This window comes from Pyxicephalus adspersus, chromosome 2 (genome assembly GCF_032062135.1).
Source record: "Pyxicephalus adspersus chromosome 2, UCB_Pads_2.0, whole genome shotgun sequence".
NCBI lineage: Eukaryota > Metazoa > Chordata > Amphibia > Anura > Pyxicephalidae > Pyxicephalus > Pyxicephalus adspersus.
The window spans coordinates 33,387,331-33,410,998 of record NC_092859.1 but is presented as its reverse complement, the minus strand read 5'-3'; the positions used below and the strand labels follow the sequence as shown (position 1 = coordinate 33,410,998).

General features: G+C 37.5%; 1 long non-coding RNA gene across 1 annotated transcript in view; it reads right to left on the bottom strand.

The window, feature by feature from the left end:
• Window positions 1-280: 280 nt before the first annotated feature.
• LOC140323352 (uncharacterized) overlaps window positions 281-23,668 on the bottom strand; it is a 34,720-nt gene continuing 11,332 nt past the window's right edge. The window contains exons 2-3 of the long non-coding RNA XR_011919355.1: window positions 13,393-13,499; window positions 281-913 (exon numbers count right to left, since the gene is read on the bottom strand). This is a non-coding gene — a long non-coding RNA (uncharacterized lncRNA). The remainder of the gene's footprint in view (window positions 914-13,392; window positions 13,500-23,668) is intronic.

Sequence of the window (23,668 nt, the reverse complement as noted above, 5' to 3'; positions counted from 1 at the left end):
ACTTTATACAGAGGTGTAAAAAAAGAAAAGCAAATGCCTAATAATTTCAATTTCAACTGTATAAAAGTGATGACCATATAAAATACATGATAAAATTAATTACTGAGTGGAATTAAATGAATAAACAATTACAATCACAAATCAATAATCCACGATTAATTCACCAAGCTTTTGATTTTGACTTTGCCAAGACCATAGACAATAGCAGAATATTGTTGATTGTTCCTGATGGACCAAACAATTATCAACATGTTTTGGGAAATCTGAATGTAATCTGATCTACTATGTGATTTTTTTAATAAATCAATTTCTTTCAATTACAGATCATGTAAATGCTATGCACCAGTGCTAATTGCATTAAACCAATAAACTTTTCCTATTTATTTGTTTGGATGCCTTGGAGCTGAACCTTTAGAGTCTAAAGCAAACCTTTGCTTTAGTGGAAATGTGGCAATGGTGGTGGTATATCATAGTGACTGTAAATAGAGCAATAACGTGCCTACCCTCATCATTCAATAGATCAAAAAGCAACAAAGACAGAGATTTAAGCAGGGTTTTTCGGCACAAACGATGTATTCAACATACATTAACAAAATTTGTAATAGGGTTTGTACATTAAAAAATACCACTGTACACAACTAGTGGTCAGGTATAATCATTGAAGTCATATGATTACTTATTACAATAAACAGTAATCAAAGGTTGGTTTGAACCACCTTATTATCCTTGGGGTTCAACCACAGACAAAGTGATTTTTTCAATAGACATATAACAGCTATCAACTTATATATTGTTGACCATATACAATGTTTGATCATCAAAGCATGTTGTTGGATATACTCGACGCGTTTCGACAGATACGGCTTCTTCAGGAGTATCGACAGCATGCGTAGATTGTCTGTGTCAATTGCATCTAGACCAGTAGATAATGTTTGAATTAGAATTTATAGTGACTCATATGAATATTATGTTGTAGATATACACATTCCCAATTAATGTGCTCTCTATAACATGATGACCTATGTTGTTTAGAGCGCACATTGATGTCCCACTATATATACTGGTTAATAATTGATTAATAACAAGCAGGTTTTAGGCCAATATACATGGATGTCAGACAGTAATTAATCCAGAAATATTCAAACTTACATGGATTTGTGGAACAAAAGTGGATGGTATGAAACCTTTGCTTTAGACAAAAAACAAAAAAATAGGAAATAGTGGATGGCTTTGGACCAAAGGTCAGACCCCTGTCCTGGAGAAGGCGTAACGGCTTAACACAAAAGCTTGATGATTAGAGTGATGCAGAGCTAATATCTGTATGGGTTCTAGAAATTACGGTGGAGAAATTTCCAATCCAAGGCTCCCAAGTGACTTAAAGTGCAACTCCAACAAAAAAATTGAATTTAAAATTTGAATTAATTGGGGAGAGGCGTCTGTGTGTTCTGTCTCACCAAATAAATGATTTCCTTCACTATCTGTCTGACTAAAAAAGGAATTGAAGGAAAACAAAATCGCAACACTCCAACAATGTTTTCTTCACTACAAAAATCCAAAGGCAGCATCCCAACACATTTCGATAAGGTTCCCCCTTCACCAGGGCTTTAACTGCTGATTAAAATAGAATGTAAGTGAGATTCTCCATGACTTGGGTAGAACCTTCCAACACAACCATCTGCTAAAGCTAATTTAATAACATTCTATTAACTCACAGAAGTCCAACATTTCGTTCAAACTAGCAGTTTAAGCCTTGTCATAAGGAGAAGTCTTGTAGCTTCCAAAATGCATTGGAAGTTATCATTGTACGATTGAAGTCTCATCCATTGGACTAGTTCTAATATTATCCCTATACCTGAGTTTCTTAGGAGGCTTTTTCCTGGTGCTTGTCTAACAAAAGCCATTATATAGTACCATTTAGACTTAATTTTACACCTAGGAATGTAACCAAATTTAGTGCCACCTACCTATATCATTCCAAGCAATAAAAATCTTAAAGGTTCCATTCCTTCCCCTTCATAGCCAAAGCTAAAAAGCCCAGTTTGGCCGGACGTCCACTATTAATAACCTATTAAAATATGTGATTTAACTGCTTACTATACATATGTTTAACTATAACTAATGAACACAAGTTATTAGGATACAATATTTTTGGTGATGAAGACTTTTTATGAACGATGCAGTTGTCCCAAAAGTGCCTTTCAAATGTTCAGAGGAACAGCACATATGAAATATAAAGATAGGTTAGTATATGGTCTGAATGCAATACAATTCAAATCCAAAACAATTTTTAGAGTTAATGCATCTTCTGAGATATAATGTACTAGTACCCCAGGAAATGAAATAATACTGGCATCTTGGAAGGAGAAGATGAGGACCCAACAGTCCAGAAGGTAGGTGCCATCAACACAGGTATCAACACAAAGAAGAGGTGCGCCTACTCTGCATCATCACTGGAAAGAATCTGAAAAACCAGGTATGCTAAATATGCTTTTGTAACTTGCTATTGTATAGTATTGCCATTTACTTTCTATGGATATAATAATATTGCTGATCATTAGGAATAATTCTTTCATCTGTATCAAGCTGACCTTAATTATCCCTTTGAAATTTTTCAGTAACTCATGATACCAGTGCTTGCAGCTTTTGCCTGTAAATTGCTTAGTTAAACAGCTCACATCCAGTACACTCAGTTCACCTCCTCTAATGGCCCAAAGCAATCAGAGAAAGTATCAGAATCCAAGAAATTAAGAGATTTATCTAGCAATTCAAAGGGCAATTCTATTTTACAATGTGCAGTATTTTTTTTTTTTAACAACTGAACTCTACTGTGGGTCCATGTAACTTTTATTCCTAATAGCAAATTATGACTTGTATTGTACTTTCCTTATTATTAACCCATAACTGTGTTTTGAGTTTGCCAAACCCAGTCCATAATTTCCCCACACATGCAAATGGACTTTATAAGCCAGAGAACTTCCAACGGATGACCAGATACAAGAGCAGAGGTCACCATCAGTGAAAACCACGTTAAAAGGATAAGTTGGTCCAAACAACAGTCCAGCTAAAGTTTTTTGTAAATGTATTTTTTTTCTAAAAGGAAAAATACTGGTGTACCCCCCATCCCTAAAAACTTTCTTTTGTTTTTTTATTATGATTATGCCTGGGATGGCTGGGTGCAAAATTTGTGTTCTACATGGCGCAAAACTTAAACTTACTTTGATTCTGGATCTACTGATCATTAACAATCTTTATTGACAGTAATATAATTTGTCTGTGTTGTCTTACTATATTATGGTCTAACCTTTTGTTTCCTAATTTTCCAAAGTTAAAAAAGGAAAAGATGTTCTTGTTTAATTGCAAAACTTTTTCTAGGTATGGATAGAGCAGGGAAGAGTTAGAGCCTGCTTGGTTTTTACTTCTATGCTGGGAAGAGTTGCCTTTCTATTTGTCCTGATGACCATTGTCACCATCACTGAAAGTAAAGGCTGCATACACATGTGCAATTTTTACTGTTGCAAACAATCTTTCTGGATCATTTTCAGTGGCAAAGAGTGAGAGAGGAACGAACAAGCGATGTACAGAAGAGGGGGAAGGGGGAATACGAGTGAGTGGCACCCTGCTGTGTTCTTCCCCATTGACTTGTATAGCGTTCATTCTTCATTGAACGTTCATGGATACATCAGTACGGATCCATGAACAACGTCAGGTGACTGCTGTACACCTCATATTCTCACCTGAGACAAGCTGAGATAGCCCAAGGCCTACTGTCCTAAATATCTTCTGAATGACACAAAACATGTATGCAAAATATTTTTAGATATCTTGAAAATCTTTAATGCAATGAATCATTAAATTATAAAAATAAAAAATAAAAACTACTGAACAATGTGTTCCTATGATAAGGAGATTAGAAGAATGGGCAGGGCCCAGACAACTGGGTTTACACCAAGTCCCACAAATTCAGCCCACAAAAAGGCACAAAACAAAATTAGTATTGAGTATTTGCCCTGACATACATTAAAGGGGGCAATGGTGGTATATGAAATTGTGAACTGGATCCTTGGCTGTGGCAACAGCTGTATTGGGGTGACCGGAATAACGCATAAAAGTGAGCAACAACATGGCCGTCCTGACAACATTTCCTTTGCTGTATTCTGGTTAAACAACTTTTGTATGACTGTGTAGACAGCCCATATGACAGTCTTCAAAATCTGTCATCCTTTCCAGCCTTCACACATTATTATCTCATCGTTTACCTTATGAGTCAAAAGGAAAAATTTGGGCAGGGTCCTCTGAAAGGAAGAGAAATTTCACAGTAGCGTTTTTGTAATGTCTTAGCTGTGCAAACACTGGGGTCGCCTGTGATCCAAGACATCTGGAACTCCATCTACTCATCCAACCATCAGACCGTCTGATGCCGACAAACAGCTTTATTCATGATTATTTTTACCTCAGAGGAGCTGGCCAAGTTCCATCACCCTCTTACACTGCCGAGTGCCAGCTATCCCGCCTTTCACATATTTCAGAAAAGCTTCATAGAGAAAAGCAATCAGTAAATTCTGGGAGAGAGACACGAGACACATGGACCTGTGTTTTCCGGTCTTAGGGGATAAAGCCAAAACATAAATGAATCTTCCAAAATTTCTAGCCTACAAAAAATCACTGTAGCTAAAAGAAACATTACGGTAAGTTTCGTTAAAAGGATATCGAAACCCAAGAACCCAAATGTGTTATATATAGGAATTTTCTAGTCCTTAGATGCGATAGCTGCATTTGTGCATTTTAATTACACATTTATTTGATAGAGATGAAAAAGGAAACACATATTTGTACTCCAAATTAGAAAAGCAGCCTTGTGAAAACCATGATTCCTTCTGTAGATACAATGGAGTGATTGAGCGTTGTCATCCTATGAAAGCAACTATGGCATTTGCAGAATTGTATTGTGAAATTAAAGAGAGAAAAGAATATTATTGTAGCCAAAACACATATAAATAAATTGGAGTTTTCCTCCACCACTAACTCATCCCTAACTTCACTCACTCCCCTATTGTTCTGTCCCTCTGTAGTCCCAGTGATATGTTAGATCTCTATGGGGTGGAATCAAAGTTTACACAGGGCTCTATCTCTGCTTTAAGGGAAAAAAACACAAACACCATATCCAGTGCTTCCCAGTATATTTTGTGAGAAAGAGATGGGGCAGTGCTGAAAAGTTGAGCATAAATGGGTCAAGAAGAGTGGGATTAAAGAGGCTCTTTTCCCAATTAGTTTTTGAAGAACAATACCGACTTTATTTGTTTTAAATAGGGTGGAGTATGGTTAGAATGTTTGCCAATTATTTGATACATATAATTTATAATTGAAAATTCCTCCTTGTGTATCTTATTGACACCCCTATAAGCAAGATATACGAAACCAGAGGTCAAAAAGACAAGAGACAAGACAAAAGACAAGAACTCCTATTGCTTCCCGATCAATAACCCTTTATCTACCCTATCCAAAATAATAATACAAAAATCAGCTGGTCATCCCTAACCCAAAAATACCATGTAGCAACCAATCAGATCTCTGGTTTTACATTAGCAAAAAAAATTTAAATGGCTAACTACATTCAATATAAAACAATGTATTTTTTCCATAAATCATACACAATATGCAGTATGTACACATGATATATTAGATTTGATCAGCTTCTTTTTTCAGTAGGATGAATTATAATTTCACATTTTTTGAGTGCCTTACTAGAGCTCTCCCAACATGCTGAAAATAAAGAGGCCTATTAAAAATTGGAATGATTTTCAAAGTATTCATTATTCCGGGCTTTGCACAAATCCACCATTTTCTGGCAATCATAGAAGTTGCTAAGAGGCTGGACAATGTTTTATTTACTTCAGGGATTTTAATATCAACACATCCAAAGTAAATTTTTCAGTTCTTGGTGGTCGCTGGAGAGTTAAACCACTGGACAGTCTCTTCTATCTCTTGGGGATTCCAGCAAAATCTATGCCAGTGATTTTCAACCTCCAGAGATTGCCAAGGGTTCCTTGAACAATGAGCATTTTATGATCTGATGATAAGCAGTTTTATCCGTATGGGTGACATTCTTCCCACTGGCAGTCAGAGGTGTCCTTCCTATTGACCACCAGGCAAAGATGCCATGAATTGGCCATATCATACGGTAAATATTTGCAGGGATTCCTTGAGATGTGAATTTTTTTCAAGGCTTCCCCCCATATTAAAAAGGTTTAGAAAGTCTGATCTATACACACAGTTCTCATGTATGCACCCTTGATGGGCCAATTATGAGGATCTCCCCTCCTCCAACTGGTTTTATTTATTTATATATTATGGAAAATGGTAACAGGAGGAACTGGAGAACACCAAAGTCGCCTAGATATATGGGAACAGGATCAGGAATAATGATGAGGAGATCTTACTCTTAGAAATACCCAAGACCCTTTTTATGGCTCCTATCAATCATTGCTTGTCTAAAGAAGCACAATAGGTGTTTAAAAAATAAACACAAAAAAGGCGTAGCTGTTATATCCTGCAATATGGTTGATTTTCTAAAAAGAATTTAGGTTTTTCACCTTGCAAGGAATGATTCACTTGGTTTCGTGAAAGGGGTCCAAAGAAAACCCAATCACCTGCAAGCAAATTGAAGCAGGATTTTTTTTTTTGCGCATGAATATTAGAAGTGCAATCTCATTTATTAAGTGAAATCCCTTGCAAGAAAATAATTCACTTTGCTATGTGAATAACCTAAATTCATTTATTTAAAAAAAACACAGAAAGACAGAGAATCATGAAAATTCAAACATCTTCCCCTAACATTGGAGGCAATAGGACCCAATACAATTATTTTACATGAGGGGTTTTGTTCTAAATTGACAATAAAATGTAATTTCATACTAGAATTTAACAAAGTTTAGTGTCTTCTTTAAGAAAGAAGCGCTGAGTAATATTTTTGTTGGCAGGGCCCCTTGTGATGTATATAAATATAAATTTAATTTGCATTCCTCTCATTGTTGTCTCTGCGTAGGTTGCCAGCCTGATATTTTGTATTTTAGTTTTCAGATTATCACATCAGATATCTCTTGTTTGAAATGTGATATTAGCACGAGTGTTGATGTAGCATCTGCTTAAACTGTCAGCCGATTTGTCACCAGGCCGTAGGATTCCCCCCGCACAGAATGTCTGGTTTACATTCTACACATGCTAAGTTGCTAAGAATGGAGTTTATGAAGAATGGATGGTGTCACTCCTCCAGTATTCCTCTCTGCTCTGGTAAGTGAATGTTCTTTACAGTTTAAGTCCTTGCTTGTGACAGAGATTGGATGATGCTTTGCTCATGCTATAAGTGTTTCCAGTTGACAAGAATATATGTTTCCAGTATAGCCTGTGTGCAGATTTTTTTTCTTCTTAGATGAGCCAAATGCAATACTCACAAAACATAGAAATGATTGCAAATGCCATCTAGGAGTAGTTTAAAATGAAGTCACGGAAATATGTCTGAGATACCAGAGATAGACCTAGTGCCTGTAGTAACTAGCACTCACATACACAGAACTGGTAAAGAAACACCCATCTATTTCTATGTAATGGGTGTGGCTGTTGCTCAGCTCTGCAAGCACAGGGCACTGCAATATGAGGATAGAAAGAATTTGAGAGGAAAAAGTACCGTAAGTCATTTCCATACCAGCATCAGTCACAAATTATAACATGTGGAAATAGGGAAGCATACAAAGTTCTGAGTCTTTACCTGAGCTTTAAAGTAAAAAAAAATATTCGTAAAATGCTCACACCTCTCATAAAACAATGTGCCATCCCTCACTTTTGCTTTGATCAGAGTGATGATAGGTTGAGCATGTTTTTAATGCTATCTATGACTTATATTACTTCTATTCTGGAACTGAAAGCAAATCTTTCCAGTAAAGAAAATTAGAAGGGTTTTAGGATCTTCTTTCATTGTCATCATTAGATAAATGTCCCTGCACATCCTCTCAACAATTCTACCTTTTCTAGGAAAATAAATTCTAAAGTTTTTATTTCATTTGAAATTTCATTTTAAAAGACCAGACTGGTGTAAATCATTGCCTTAGGGAATAAGGAAGGATATTTTTTCCTATTGGAGTAAATTGAACCATGTTTTATATGTTTTTTTTGCCTTCCTCTGGATCCGCTGTGCATATTGGGTTCTATCTGGAATATGCAGGTTTCTGCAATGTTTATTTCCCTTGTGGTTGAACTTGATGGACTTTTGTCTTTTTTGACTTTTTTGAATTTATATGTCAGGGTGAAACAAGGATAAACTTTAGAATCCAAAACATCTACACAGAGTCTAATTGCCTGATTCTTTGACCAAAAGACTTTTTAGTGGCCTTGTGACTTTCCAAGGAAAAGATGTGTGGTGTTGTCTTCGATCAATGAAGGAGACCTACCAAGAAGGTAACATCCGCTTTAAAGTTCTTACCTTTAAGTAATATAGAGGTAATAATTAAAGAGAGATAATGTCCCATTGGAAAGCACAGTACACCATATGGGTGGTATATCTCTGAAATAACTGTGAAAAATCATTTTATAATATCATACACATTTACAAGTAAAACATAATCTTACTGATGTTCACTAATAATTAATTCCAGTATACAGTATAGGTTTCTCGAACTGTGTCTGATCAACCTCCTATTCATTGACGCCTGCATAGTTCTGGGTCAACAATACTTGGTAAAGCCAGCTGCATGTCTCTAATGATGTTTTTAGTAAGGGTGGTATTCTAGCCAATACTGTAGGAGGGCATTCTATCCACTGGCCACCAATTTAGGAGGCTTTTTACCCTACTGACCCTCAGTAAATTAGTTTTAGTAAAAATTCCCAAAGACCTAAAAATTAATTTAAGGGTTCGTCAGGGGTAAAAAGATTTAGAAAGGCTGATATAGGGAGAAAGACTGAAGAGATTTTATCATTTGTTAATACAATAGTGTCAAAGTTGCCATTTCGTCCTCTGGTTGTAGTCTCTGAACAGGTGATGGAGGTACAGAGCCTTTACCCTCCGATAGTGCACGTCAATCTTGTAACCCTATTGTCTTTTTGTTATTATACTACCTAGGGTGGCATCAAGACTGCTCTGATTGGCACGGAGTGAACAAACTTCCAAAATTTTTTTGTCTGCACGTTGACGAATGGTGTTAAAAAGATCCCAAACAAAGAGAAAATAGAAAAATATTGTGAGAATAGATAATAATAAGGATGGAGGGAGCCCAAGATAAAACACTCATTAATTGTTGCCCATGGCACTGATTCTAAAAGGTGATTGGCCAAATGTCATTTATTCACCTTTCCAAGGGAAAAAGTAGCTTTTTCAGTCTGTGTTATTGTTGGAGAGTTCCCCTCACTCCCTGTAAAATGTTGTCACCAAGACAAGAAGGGTGAGTGATTGGAGCCTGGGATAAGAAATAAAACCTGACAAGGGTTTTAACTTTACACCTAAATATTTTTTAATGATATGTGTAAATTGTGATAAGCATATTTTTTTATTACTTATGCACAATGTCTTTTCTGATTGGACTTTGCTTTTTCTCTTCCTTCACTGAAAATCCATCAGAAGGATCTGTCTGATTTGTATTCTAATGAAATGAAAGCCGCAGACCTTTGCCTGGGACTTGATCACAAGTAAAGGACTGGACGTAGCCATCTTATTTATGGCAGGTAAAGAGAACTTGTTTTGTCAGTAAAAAGTGTTAAAAAGGTATTTGCTATGCATCTTCCTACAGTGCAGCAAGCTGAGCAATGAATTCATACCAAACCCACATAGCAGAGAAGGGCTGATTGCTTTGTGTAGTTAGTTCTTCCATACAAACAGAATACAAAAGGATGCTTTGTTAGCCTTGATGAAACACACTGTGTTTACTGAGAGTTTATAATGCAGAACCACTTACATTTTGTAACAGCATTAAATTAAAATGTATGAAAATCACTTAAAAGGTAATTCTACGCTCAGCAGAAACTTCAGCTGGTGCTGGGGTCTGGTGGATTGTCTTCTTATATCTGCCTGGGATTCCATAGATGAGATTCGTGTGTGGAGGTCCCTCAGCTCGGGCAAATCATACATGAAGGGTGAGAACACCACAGAGACTGGCACAAGGTGGGCAAAGCTTGGAACACAAATACAGAGACTTCATAACAAATACAAATGTGCAGGTGACTGAGGCTTTTCCTTTGGGTATAGTTTGATATGGATACCGGTAAGTAACAAGTTGTGCAGTGCAGACTGCAAAGACTATGAGAAACGTACAGCAACCCAATTCAATGCTGGAAGCTGAATTTTGATGTGCTTATACTTTTGCCTCCCTGGTTTCTCTTTTCTCTCCTCCTTTCCATAAATACTTTTGCATCACATATCTTATCATTTTTTAGCCCCAGTGATGTAATCATTGGGTCCCAGTAATTCGTACGCTTTACATAGCTTTCTGAAAACATAACATCCTAGGCAGATGCATCCGACTTGCCTAGGTAACCTTACATGTGATTTTGAGCCTCCAAAATTGAAATACCTGAAAGTATAACTCCAGTCAGTAAGTCATGCAGGTCCTCTCTGACTGGCTGCAGCTTCTAATGCACTCTTTCGAGACTAAACATAAAAGGGGAAATGAGGCAACTGACCAGGGCCCCACAGCCAGCAGTCAACATTGTGCTGATCAGAGCTCTCTACTGAGAGACTCAGCCCAAGGGTTGAATGGTGTGGTGCTGGTAAACATTGCAATCTGTAAAAGAGAGCAGATTCTGCTTTACCAGGACAGAACCACAATGTCCAATTCTTGGGCCGAGTCATGTCACTGCACCACCATGTCTACCACTAGCCACCTATTGAGTATAGGACATGGGTGTGCCTAGGGAGGGGTGTTAGTTGTGTCTGGGGGAGGGACCTACCAAATGCAATTTTGCCCTGGGCCCCCCCATGTCTTAATATGGCCCAGGTTAATATAAGTCTTTGTTACCATGATTTTATTCATGTCAGAACTGCTTCTCTCCCCATACAGGTCAATGAGGATGAAAAAGCAACTTGATGCAGCTTGGGGAGTCAAATGCATGCCAGAGTGAAGTTAACTGCACATGTCAATGAACTTTAAATGATCTTAGAAGCGGTATTTACTGACACATATCTAACGCCATCCATACAGGCCCTTAAAGCTTATAAGGCTTTGCTCATACACTATTTATTCTTCCAGGTACACCTGGTGTCAGAATAATAATGAAATCTTGATAAGCAGATGGGGTGTATTGCCTACATGCTGAGTAGCTCAGTTACTACTCCAGTCATTTTTTACTTTAATCTGATCATCCTGGAACGCGTTAGTACTAGGAAGTGTTCAACATCTACCAATTAAATTTAAACCTGCCTTGGACTCTGGAGGGAGCAGAAAGAGTGGTAATATTACAGTGACATAAAAATGTGTGCTGTCACTATAGCGGATTGCACAGGTGTAAGGTGTTCAGGTAACTTAGTGTGAATTTAGGATTCTTGTCTCCTGCTGCAGTGGGGAGCTACTGTTTGCACTTCTGTATCCTTTCTTTGCATGGACCTGCAGACCTGATTAACAGATTACCTGCTTTGCTTCAACTTTGTTTGAAGTGAACCAATTTAGTCTGCTACGGTCTGACTCAGGACTGGAAATAATATCCAGTAAATTAATAATTAGCCTTCACTGAGCATTGCAGGAATAGAACCCTGCCACCCCCTAATGGTAAATCTGAAAATGGCACACTGCAATGTATGGAGAAGACCTGGACAACTTCAATTTTTAGTTTTATTGGGTACATTATTGGTTTTAGGAAGTAAACAATTTGTTTTACTATTATCATAAATAATTGCATTTTCATTTTGCAAATACATTTTGAAAATACTTATAAAATGAATGTTCAGTGAAAACAAGAGGCGCATCTAAATTTCATCCTCCCCCAGCATATACTCAGTTTCCCTTAAAGCAGTTTGGCTGGTATTATTTCTGGCAATGGGGAGCATGTGACTCAACACTTTTTTGCCAACAAATAAGCAATGGGGCTTAATTGCCAATCTCACTTGAAGTTGGAAGAGAAAGAGCTCAAAGGGTATATAAAAAAGAACCGCTGGACTCAAAGCCATGATTAACTATATTGGCAAAACGAATTAATTATCACTATTTTTTTTTTCAGTGGCCTTTATATATAACAAATACCATATTTTGACAGTTGCCAATACTTAGAATTAAGAATGCGTGACATGTTGAATTTATCAAAAAACTGAGGGACTGTTGGAGGTTGTCATTAGTGCAGCTTACCTAGAGAAATATATGGGGCTGTGGCGCACATGTAAAGTAGGAAGGGGATCTGTCTAGAATCATGTTGGGGAAAAGAGCTCTTGCTTTGGTTTGATGGTAGGTAATGCACCAGAAGGGCTATACCTAGGGGTCCGGGGGGATTTTTTAAAGTGCAGGTCTACTAAAGATGTGCTTCATTGGCTTACACTCAGGATTGCTTTATAAAGATATTGTCAGCAGGGAAAACCCCATGAAAAGCACATACCTGTGAAATGATCAGGTTTTCCAGGAGCTGGTTAGCTTCAACTTGCATCGAGGCTCTAAGCTCTGATTCCATTTAAAGTCTTACTCATTTTTTCAACAGGTGCAAGATTATGTTTCTTTTCTTTTAGAAGCGGAAGCCCTCCCACTCAGGGGCAACGCCAGGACTGTGAAAGAGCTGGGATACCCCAAGTGGCTCAGAGGATATTGGTAAAAAACCCTGAGACAACTCTGGTCCAGATAAAGAGTTAGTAATGTGCAGAGTTCAGATTTAACAATTATATAACATACTGGGAGCAGGGGTGAGAAGTATGTACAGTTCAGTGCACAACAGGCCTTATGATTCATTTCACCATCACCCCTTTATCATTGGAAAAAAGTACGTACATAGTACCCACATACACAGCATAAACATGTATATACACATACATACTGACACTGTATACTGATACACCCACACTGCATACACATATATACAGTCACTCACCTCTTGGCTAGCTGTCCCTACGTTAGTTCCCAATGCTGGAATGGCGGCAGCAGGGATTAGAGGAAGCAGCATAATGAAGTGCTGGGTTACAAAGTATGTAACATATTGAGTGCAGAGATTAGGAGTATAAATCATGCATGGAGCAGGGGTCAGAAATATATACAGCACAGTGCATAGCAGCCCCTGTGATTCATTTCATCACCATCTCTTTATTATCTGAAAGTATACTTTGCATACACATATATATATATATATATATATATATACACACACACTACATACACACACTGTATACTGATACAGCCACGCTGCATACACATATATAAATATACACACACAATAACTTACCTCTGGCTAGCTGTGTTATTCTTAGTGCCCAATAACTCACTTGTGCTGGCATGGAGATGGCTGTACTGAGAATAAGTGCCATGACAATTCCCATAGGTTCCTCATGCCTGTATAGGATCAAATAATACAAGGAAATATTTTGCTTACATTGGAAACTAAACTTGGCATGCTGTTATTAACAAAATTATCTACCAGAGCATATACCATATCTTTTTTTGTACCATTGTCTGTAACCCCCCCACCAAAAAGAATGTTTATACAGGCCATTCTTTGCATTTAGCAACATTAAACCTCTTTGCCATATTGTTACCCAATCAAACAATGCATTTACTGTAGGTCCAATTTATGTTAGAGACATAACTTATACATGTCCCAAGAAATAATGTAACAGTAATAATAATAACCAAAACCACTCAGTCAATGGAGGGCAGAGCGTCAGGGGGTGCAGGTAGTGTATTACCTGGTGAGGATATTTCAGTCATGGAAGGCCTTTTGCAGAGACTTTATGTTTTGCCTGGCATGGAGAAGGTGACAGTGTCCCTTTCCTTCTATGATTTGTAAATGTTATGACTCACACAAAATACACTTTGTCAGACTAGGCGTTTCTCTTGTGGTTACTTTTAGGTAAAAAAAAATACAAAACATCAGACACAAATAAGCCTTTTTATTAAACCTGGCATTGGATAGAAAGGAGCATTTTATATATTTTTATAACTGCAATATTTTATACAACTGATTTATTCCGACAAATGAACATGCCGTGTACACAGGAAAAGCAGCCTACACTACATGGGGAAGAAGGAATGTATTTTATATTACTCTGTTATTGTAGCCATAGGTATGAAAATAAATGAACTTTCACCTAACAGAAAGGAAACATTTACCTTGACTCATTGGTGGAAATACTGAAAGAGATCCTGTAAAAGAAGAATACAGACTGTCTATTTCTACAATGTTACGTTTTGGTTATGATATTCTGAGCTGCACATGTCTGTAACCCCAAGCATTCATCAGACCTTTTTCTTTATGTGTATCTGTAGCCCTTTTTTATTTTTTTAGATAAAGTTGGGATGAGCCAGGAACTGGCATCTAGTACAAAGCCTTGCAATGTGGGAAGAGAACACATAATCCCGCATACCTGGAAGCACTGTGAATCTCTGCAGGATCAGCAATGGTAAATGTTAGTAAAGTGGGACAAGAGTTAGATTTTAAAGGACCCAAATACTTTATCTGAACAACTCTGCTAAATTCACTTGTTGTAACTGTGCAGCCAAACCTTTCTGTGGCTGGGCTGAAAGACAAAGACATGGTGGGGAAATCTCCCCAATGAGGGCTGATCAACAATGTGTGTGGACTGTGTAGTTGCAGAAAAGGAGCACAGTGAAGTGGAGAACATTGACACAATCTGTGGGTTCAAGGGGTGCGGGTATCCCCTCACATTGTGGCATAGACTTGGGTAGCATTCAGTTCTATGGTTAGTGTTAGTCCTTAACTCTTCTGCTGTTTTTTAAACCTAAGAAATATGAAACATATAGCACATCCTTTTACTTTCTGCCTGATCAAGTGCACTGAAACTTATTAAATGATCCTCCCATTTCATTTGGTCAAGAAGTGAAAGAATGATTTACTTTCTCACCACAGTTCATTTTATGGACCATAGGAGTCAAGGGCATCACAAAGATCTATCTTTTTCTCTACACAGTATTTAAGTGTTTGTACTTGATCTGAATGCATATTTCTCAATTGTCTGTGATTTGGAGGAACTATCCTTCTTTCCAAATCAAGTGTCTCTGTCATTTATTACCCCTCAGTTGCACCTCTTTTTTCTATGGTGTAAATTCAAACACTATAAAGAATGCATTGTTTACTATTATTTTAAAAGTAAATTAAAAAATACAAAAACATAGTTGTGGAAAAAGGACTAGATTGTGCATATTCATTTTCTATGGTGTGCAAAATGAGGACGTGGCAGGGACACGTAAGTCGATCGAGGGAGCTGAATATGTTCTGACGCTGCAGCCTTTGACCATATCTACCTCTGCTCCCCAACAAGTGAAATATTACTAAACACAACTCTATAGTTGCTTTGGTAATGTTCTTGCTTTACTTGTTTGCACCAAATACTTAAACTATAACATATGGCAGTTGCAGCAACTCATCACATGCACCACTAGGATGCTAAAGACTACAAAAGATCAATTCTGCTAAAGCAAGGGTCAGCAAACTTTTTTGGCTACTAGGTCATTTTAGGAGGTCAAGAAGGCACACTAGGCCGGACTCTCTCTCGAGTCCTGTGCTGATGGCTCCTCCGCCACCAGGAACGCCCCTGAAGGGAAATCTCTTTCCTCCGCAATACATACAGAGGGGAAGAAATGTCCCCTTACCCCGGCGGCGGAAGTGCTAACGCCGGCCGTGGTAAATAGGGAAGGGAGGCATAACAAGGAGGCTCAAGAGTCGCGGGTTGCCGGCCGGGATTAGGCCAGATCGACCACGGGGGCGTTAGGCCAGGGATGAACTACTGGCTAGGCCGTATCTGGCCTACAGGCCTGAGTTTGCCTACCGCTGTGCTAATGGAAGAGTGTCATTGCTACTATTATGGGGGGACATTTCTATGTTGAAACTTGAAGAGGCATCAAGAAATTGGATCTAGGCACATGAGGGTTAGGATTTAGAAATACACTAGCAAAAACTCACTCAAAATCTTTGCCTAATACAATAAATTATAGCTACAGCAACTATTGAATGCTGTGATGTATAATGAGATCAAATCCTAATATTTTATGAACAATAGTAAGGTTCAAGGTCAGTTTTATTATGGTAAACTCAACTCCATATTTTTATCCTGGAGAAAACAAAGTAATAATGTGATTAAGGCATTAGGTGTTATGGGAGGTGTCAGACTGGCTTTATTATCCTGATCATTAGATAAATTGGACGTCATTTGGTTTGGCAATAAAGAAACATTAAAAATATTAAGATAAAGTTATTTAATATGAAAATCAATTAACAACTACAGTACATTTATGAACATTCACCTGTTGCTCTAAATTAATTTTTTGCTTTTAGCAAAAATAAATTTACAAGAAATTAGGAACTTTAGACTGTGAAGGGAATTCATATGTATCAAAGGTGAGATATGTCATTTTTCAAATAATATTTGATGTATACTGTTCATTATTAGTGTAATTTTACCCACAAGTTTTTAGTTTTGGATAAGGAAAGGTTACAACCCCTGCTATGTTAATAATGTTGAGGGGTTCATTTGTGCTTCAACCTTATACCCTATTTGTGTGAAATAGAGAAATAGAGGGGTGATCTTCTAATGGGGACAGGAGTCCCGGTGACAACTTTTCCCTATTTTGGAAATTAATGTAATTAATGAAAATTTTGTGTTTGGATTTTCTGGGGGAACACACACAGTTATTACTTTATAAGCCTTGAAGAAAACCTGTAACAGTAAATCAGATATTTAAGCATTGGGCATTAAGTTATTGCATTGCAGATACTTTTTTTTGCATCTTTTTAACTTTTTATGAAGATTACTGAAGTTTGCCCATGAGGCTGCTATCTGCTTTGTTAACTGATCCTATGCCAAAAGCCACCATGCTCTTGCAACCTATATGTGTATAACACTTTGAAACAATCAATCTTTGTTGTTATTCGCCTTCAGCTTCACCTTATCCACCTGGCTTTGTTATTTGAGGCTGTGCTGCACATTTATAAGCATACATCCTTGGCGTTAGCTGCACTAGTGGCCTGTGAACACTGTTGAGATACTTGAAGGGAGTGCTGCATGTTGGAGTGGATGCTAGGAATCCATGGATCCTTACTGCAGTCCAGACAATTATTACTTAGAAAAAAAAAAAGTTGGAGTTGCTGATTTATCAGATTACAATTACTGATGATGACCACCAGAGGTCAGTGTTGTCCACTCTTAAATATTGTGTCTTTATTCTAGAGAGCTTCTAATACCAATAAATGTTCAATTTACCTAAAATGGGAAGTGTTAGCAACCTGGCAAGGTTGATGTTGCTGCAAATAATTGGAGACATTTGTTATCACTTCTAGTCTCAATATGACAGGGGAAGGAAATCATGGAGAAATCTAACAGGCACACATAATCACCCAAACACTTTTCTAGTAATTTCAGGGATGATCACAAATTCCCCTTTTTCATCTGATCTGATAATATTAATGATAATAAATCTTCCAGCTGCACCATAGACACCATTGAGGTTCTAACCCTCCAAAAAGACAGCACTGTGAAATTCGGTTGTAAGTGGTACTTTAATAATGGTGTCATGCATCAGGGTGAAAATCCAATTAAGTCCTGTTAGCTAATAATAATAATAATAATAAGAGTAACTATATGGACTAAATAAGGAGTTAGGATACAGGATTTTTTATTGTATGTTATGCTTGTCTGTATCTGTATTTGAAATACTCCGCTCACCCCCTGCGTGATCTCAACTGAGATGGGATACTTTAAAAAGAGACATAACTATAAAATAATAACAGAAGTTGTAATTCTTCCCCTCCATCGGAAGGTGAAATTTGTTAAAAGCCTCACTTTAGGACCAAACTATCCCCAGTCATAAGAATGAGTTGATCTTTTTTAATTCAACATAAAATACTATAATATTCTTTAATATTAAATCCATTGTCCAGTCCAAGTCCTCTGATATTCAGCACTAGAATGTAGGCAGGAACCTTTAGCAGAGGCCTAGACCTATTCCATGATGGCCACTAGGCCTGTGCTGATTCCAGTGGGGGTCTGGCTTGCAAGCCGGTTTCAATAGACCGCTCATTAGAACCAGAAGATAGCAGGATTGTGACTTAAGGTAAGGTAGTAGTTAGAAACTTGAAAGACTTACATGCTGCTGATTAGTATGGGTGGTGGGGTTGGGTGGGAAGCCCTATTTATTTCCCTTTTTAAACTGACCATGTCAATATTTACTACTTTAGCAATACATTGAGCTTTATTCTTAGTCGCCTTGAACCGCTCCTTGGTAATAAAATAATAAATAAAATAAATTCCAACCTGCCTGAGATCTTCTTTTTAAGATATAATTATACTGGACAATTCAGCATATTCTATGTAATGAATTTTATATTCCTGGAAAAAAGTGCTCAGGAATCACTTTGATGTAGACATCTGACACAGGAAACAACACAGATTATTTTCAAAGCTGTGTTTGGAGGTAAACAGGATTATGAAAACTATTTTAACAGCGCCAGCAGTGCAACTTTCACATGGAGATGAATCCCAGGATAGGATGACCTAGAGGCGTCTATGTATATTATATAAGATTGGTGTCAATTACACTAACCTTCCCAATGACTGACAGGTCATAAATATATCACACTCCTTCCAGAACCTTAATAGTTGTGTCTGAAATTTATATAGTAATTGATATTGCATGTAGATCATATTAGCATGTAGAACCCAAAAAAATGAAGCTCAATATATTTGGAGTTGTGCTTTACTTTTCGTTTTCTGCCTTTTTATGGAACCAATTCCTTTGAATACATCTAGGATTTGACTAAATCGTTTCTGACCTCTTCTAGGGTGAATTTGTCCTGTTTTATGTTAACTAAGTTTAAAAATTAATCAGCAAATGTCTCTTTCCATGTCTGTGTATACTGATTGATTATCATGCAAAGGAGAAGGTGTGATGGTGCTTTGGTAACAAGATAGACATGCTGCAAACTTGAAGTGTAGAAACTGGGTAAGTGAACCAAAGATACAGCTGTGTAATCTGCTTTTTAAAGATTGTATATAACACTATATTATAATATTAAATAAGCATTGCAAGGATGCCAGAAAGCTACATACCAAACCTTTACCCACTTCTGTACTCTAGGCTTGGTAATGGTAGTTAAGATTAGGTGGGAGCATCCACCATTGCATCAAATTTTATTGCAGATTCTGTGCAGATTTCTGGAAGTTTTGAGATGTCCTGCTCACAATATCTTTTAGTATGGCCATGGTTGCAAAGTAACCTTGAAAGTAGTAGGTAGATAAGGTTTAAACCTTTGTCAGTCTTTAAGCTCTTAGTCCAATTGGCATTTACTGAGAGCAGATATTCCCTTTAGACAGTCACCAGAACAGGAAATGTATACATTGATGGGCGTCTAGAAAAAGCTAACTCTGTTCTATTAGGTATTTGTATACACCTGAAAAAAGAATGTCATCCTGTTACTACTCCCAGGTGCCTAGTGTCTGACAGTAGGTGCCCAGGGGTGGTAAATTTCATGGTGAGATACCATTAGTAAGAACATGTCTTTATAGAAAGGTCGGCTTCTACTAAACAAAACATAAAATTATCATCAATTAAGTCCACCATGAAAATAAGTATATGCTGTTGTATACACAGAAACTTTGTTATTTACACAATATATTGTATTTTGTAATAAATAAAAACCAGTTCCACACATAAAATGACCTGGATAGAATAATGGAACTATGTTTTGCAGAAAACACTAAGGGCTACATTCAGACACAGCACAATTAGCCGCTCCCAGGTGTTTATTCTCAACATGCCCAGGAGCAATGAGAAGGAGGTATTAAGGTACCACCATGAATAATCACAGGTCATCATCTGTTCTTCAATAAACTATCATCTGGTTTACATCTAGTGCAGTTGAAAAGCAAGGGCAACAAAGCAGTTTAGTAGTAGACCAACAATTGACGAAGTATAAAGCTTCTAAAAAAATATTTGCACTACCCATCAAAACATTTTCTTTTATTTCAATGATATTCAAGGCTTTGGGTGGTTCAGTACTGGTTCCAAGGCAGTCAAATGCAACAGCACTCCTTGAAATACCTGCTCGTCCCAACATAGCATAAACACAAACAAGAAAAACATTTTGCTGAAGTGTATTTGAACATCATAAAGGGGTGTTTGGGGATAAAGTTGTATGATATAGGATTTGCAAAGCATTATAAGGTAGGGCTAGCTTTTCATATCCGCAAAACCACTTTTAGATCTATACAATCTTAAATATACCTTTTGTCCTTGTAGTATTCAAGCCAGTACAGTTATGTTATGAGTCCTCTTCTTCTATGGTAATGACTTGCAATGTTTCCTCCTGAAGAGGCAATTTTCCATTTGTCACTGTTTAAAGATCTGAAGAGATCTACTAGTAGTGGCAAAGAACTTTTATTGCTCTGTGACATCATCACCAGGCTTATAGAATCCTTCCATTGGCAGCTGCTCGGATTTAATTTTCAGTGGAAAAAGACCAGTTGTCATTAATTTAGGTATATTCCCCAGATCTACATTTCTCAAGAGCCCTTTCTCTACACACAGTGTGCTTGGAGAGGTTCTTGGCAGTCCAGGAGCAACAGTGTTGTTTTTGCTGGGAAACATGAATTTGGAGTGGTTCGAGAAATAGCAAGGAAATGCAGAGTAAAGTAGGTCAGCATGGAGGGCTGACAATATTGCTTGGGATGGGGAATATATTGGGGAAGAGGTGACAGATAAGGAATGGGAACAGATAAGCCAGTGAGAACTTATCTGACCCCTAACTTTAGGGGTATTCTGCAGCAACTTTTTATTGAAAACAAAAAGTTGCTAACATCAAGAGAACTTCCCACTCACCATACCTACCATTCCTTATATAGCAGATGGTGGGTGTCTTTAAAGACAGTCAATATAATTTGATAAAATAGTGTGGTAGTGGTATAACAATAACTAGGTAGTAATAAACATGGGGGAAGTTTAAAGATTGAAATGTTATGGGAAATTTAGTTGTGTTTGTAATGTTAAGAAGAAATATATTATAAGAATGGATGGAAATATTTATATTGAATATTGAAAACAAATAGTATGTGACCCATCATCTCAGTGCAGTCAATTTGGAATGACTAGGTGCTAAACGAAATAAGTACGGTCTATGGGCAGGTTAGATAATCTGGGGCTGGGGGCCTAACATTTGCTTGCACAGACATGTGGATATTGTTCTGTTTTAGACTGCCTTTAAAGACCTTAAACCCGATACTGGTAACTCTTATTTATTGTTATATAAAATTGTTTTTGGTAGTTTTGTCATAATCCATTGCTAAAAATCAAGTGTAATCTGTTTTTTAACTACAATTAAAAGTTTGTTTGTGTGGGTTTGGTCAAGTCAGGAGAACATACATTTCTGCTGAAGATTAACAAGTATCTTGCTATATTTGTAGCATTTTAACTAGAATAAAACATGAGGAAATGTAACTGTATTGATGAAATTAAAGCGTGTGTGTTTTTTTAATGTTAGGTTTATATAACAACATAGTAGTATAACGAAAATTCATTTAATCTCCCGGCTGATTCATTGATGTTTGAGATCCACATAAAATAAATTTGGCACAGTTCTGGGCTGACAATCATTTTTTTTTGTTATTTGGAAGCAAAGGACAGCTCAGTATGTTTTATTAATAGGTGCAGTATAAAGGAAAATGAAACCGCAGTTTAATGTTACCATTGTGCGCTGATATTGATAATGTTATTGTAACGTGCGGTTTTTCATTTCCCTTGGTTCTGTACTTGTAAATAAAACATTCTATTCAGAAACTAAAGTATATGGTGTAATAGGGTGTTTGTTCTGTTTTATCACAAGCAATTAAACAAACTTTCACAATGGAGAGACTGGAAATGTATTTAACTGATCATTTCAACCTGTGACAGCCCCCCATCCCCAGTATATTAAAAAAGGGACTTAGGATTTGCATTGTGAAAATGCACAGTTTTGTGAGTTTACTCATCATGCCTTGTGTTTGTATGCACTGACACACTTTTTGATGTAGCTGTGTTTCTCTGCATGTTGTTTTTCTTTCTGTTGGACAAATGTTATGCAGTGTTACCAAGGCTGGACTTTATGATATTACCATAGTCCCCCAGGCAGTTCCAAAATTAGGCAGCTCCAATGTCAATACTTACCTTCAATCAAAAGGTGCCCCTCTCACTCATCAGGCTTTATATATAAAACAGGGAATCAGAAATTCCCTCAAGCATTCCCCCATGGGAATCAGTTACTGCCATCAAAACACATGGACCTAGAAGATTCCCACAAGGGAATCGAAAAAAGTTTTGTGACTCTGCAATGGGAGGGTGGGTTGTGTCCAGGGACACAGCCCGCCCACTTCCCTGAGCCAAGGACTTGTATGGGGGACATGGTCCGTGGCTCTGACCGGTGCATCCCCCCAGCAGGGTCCCTCTCCTGACCCTGCTTGGGGGTGCACCGACCAGAGCCACAGACCCCGAAAATGTTCTCGTAGACCACAGGTTAGCGACCGCTGATTTAAGGGACCACGTATAAAGATAATTGCAAACATGTAGCTGTGGGATTCAATTTTTTGTATGCTGCCTGAAAACAGAAGAAATATGCTTGTGATGTTCTGGTGGTGAGCAGCAAAATAATAAAGGTGGCAGTGTTGGAGAATGAAGACCATGTGCATATAAATGAAGAGCTCTGGGTTTACTTGGTGGTTCACTCAGGGCGGTTGGTTAGTCCAAAATGGAAGCCATGGCGGCTCCATATCAGTGTTCGGTACTGCAGATGATATCTTTTATTCTTCCCTTCAACTAGTGCCAATGATGATCAAAGCAATTGTTGCGTAGAGATGAGGTTAAGTGGACACACTGTCAGCAGCCAGCCTAAAAGAACTGGACTGAACAATATCATCTTAAATGTGGGCTACAAAACAGAAACAGAAAATTTCATTCTTTTACAAGGTGTAAATATTCTATGATGATATTCTAGCCAAGTACACTTTGCTAAGCAACAATGACTGAACAGTCAGCAACCAACCTGACAGCAAAGGCCTAATTAAAACTTGGTAGCAGATGCATTTTCTGCACTTGACTGCCTGTACATACAAAGTGAGATATATGTGGAATTAGGTGCCCTTTTGTCAGCACACAATAGTTTGGTATAATAAATACAAATTAAACTCAAGCAATTAGTGATTAATATTTTTCTGTATACTCACCATACATTACTGTACCCAAAAAGTAGGCCATGGAACATTTAGAGTCTCTTTACTCTTGTGTCTCCTGCAATGTGACCATTTCAATGCATTGAGGTGAACTGCAGTTGTTTTTTTTTCAGTGAGCTGTCACTGTACCATAAAAGCAAAATATGAATATGGGACGTCCATAAAAATATGGGAAGATATGGCGTGATGGGAAGTAGTGAGGGTTTTAAGAGACTGAAGAAGACGGGTAGGCAAGTATGAAACATTGTGTTTTGAGTGTTCTTTTGAATGAGCAGAAGGTAGGAGCAAGCCAAA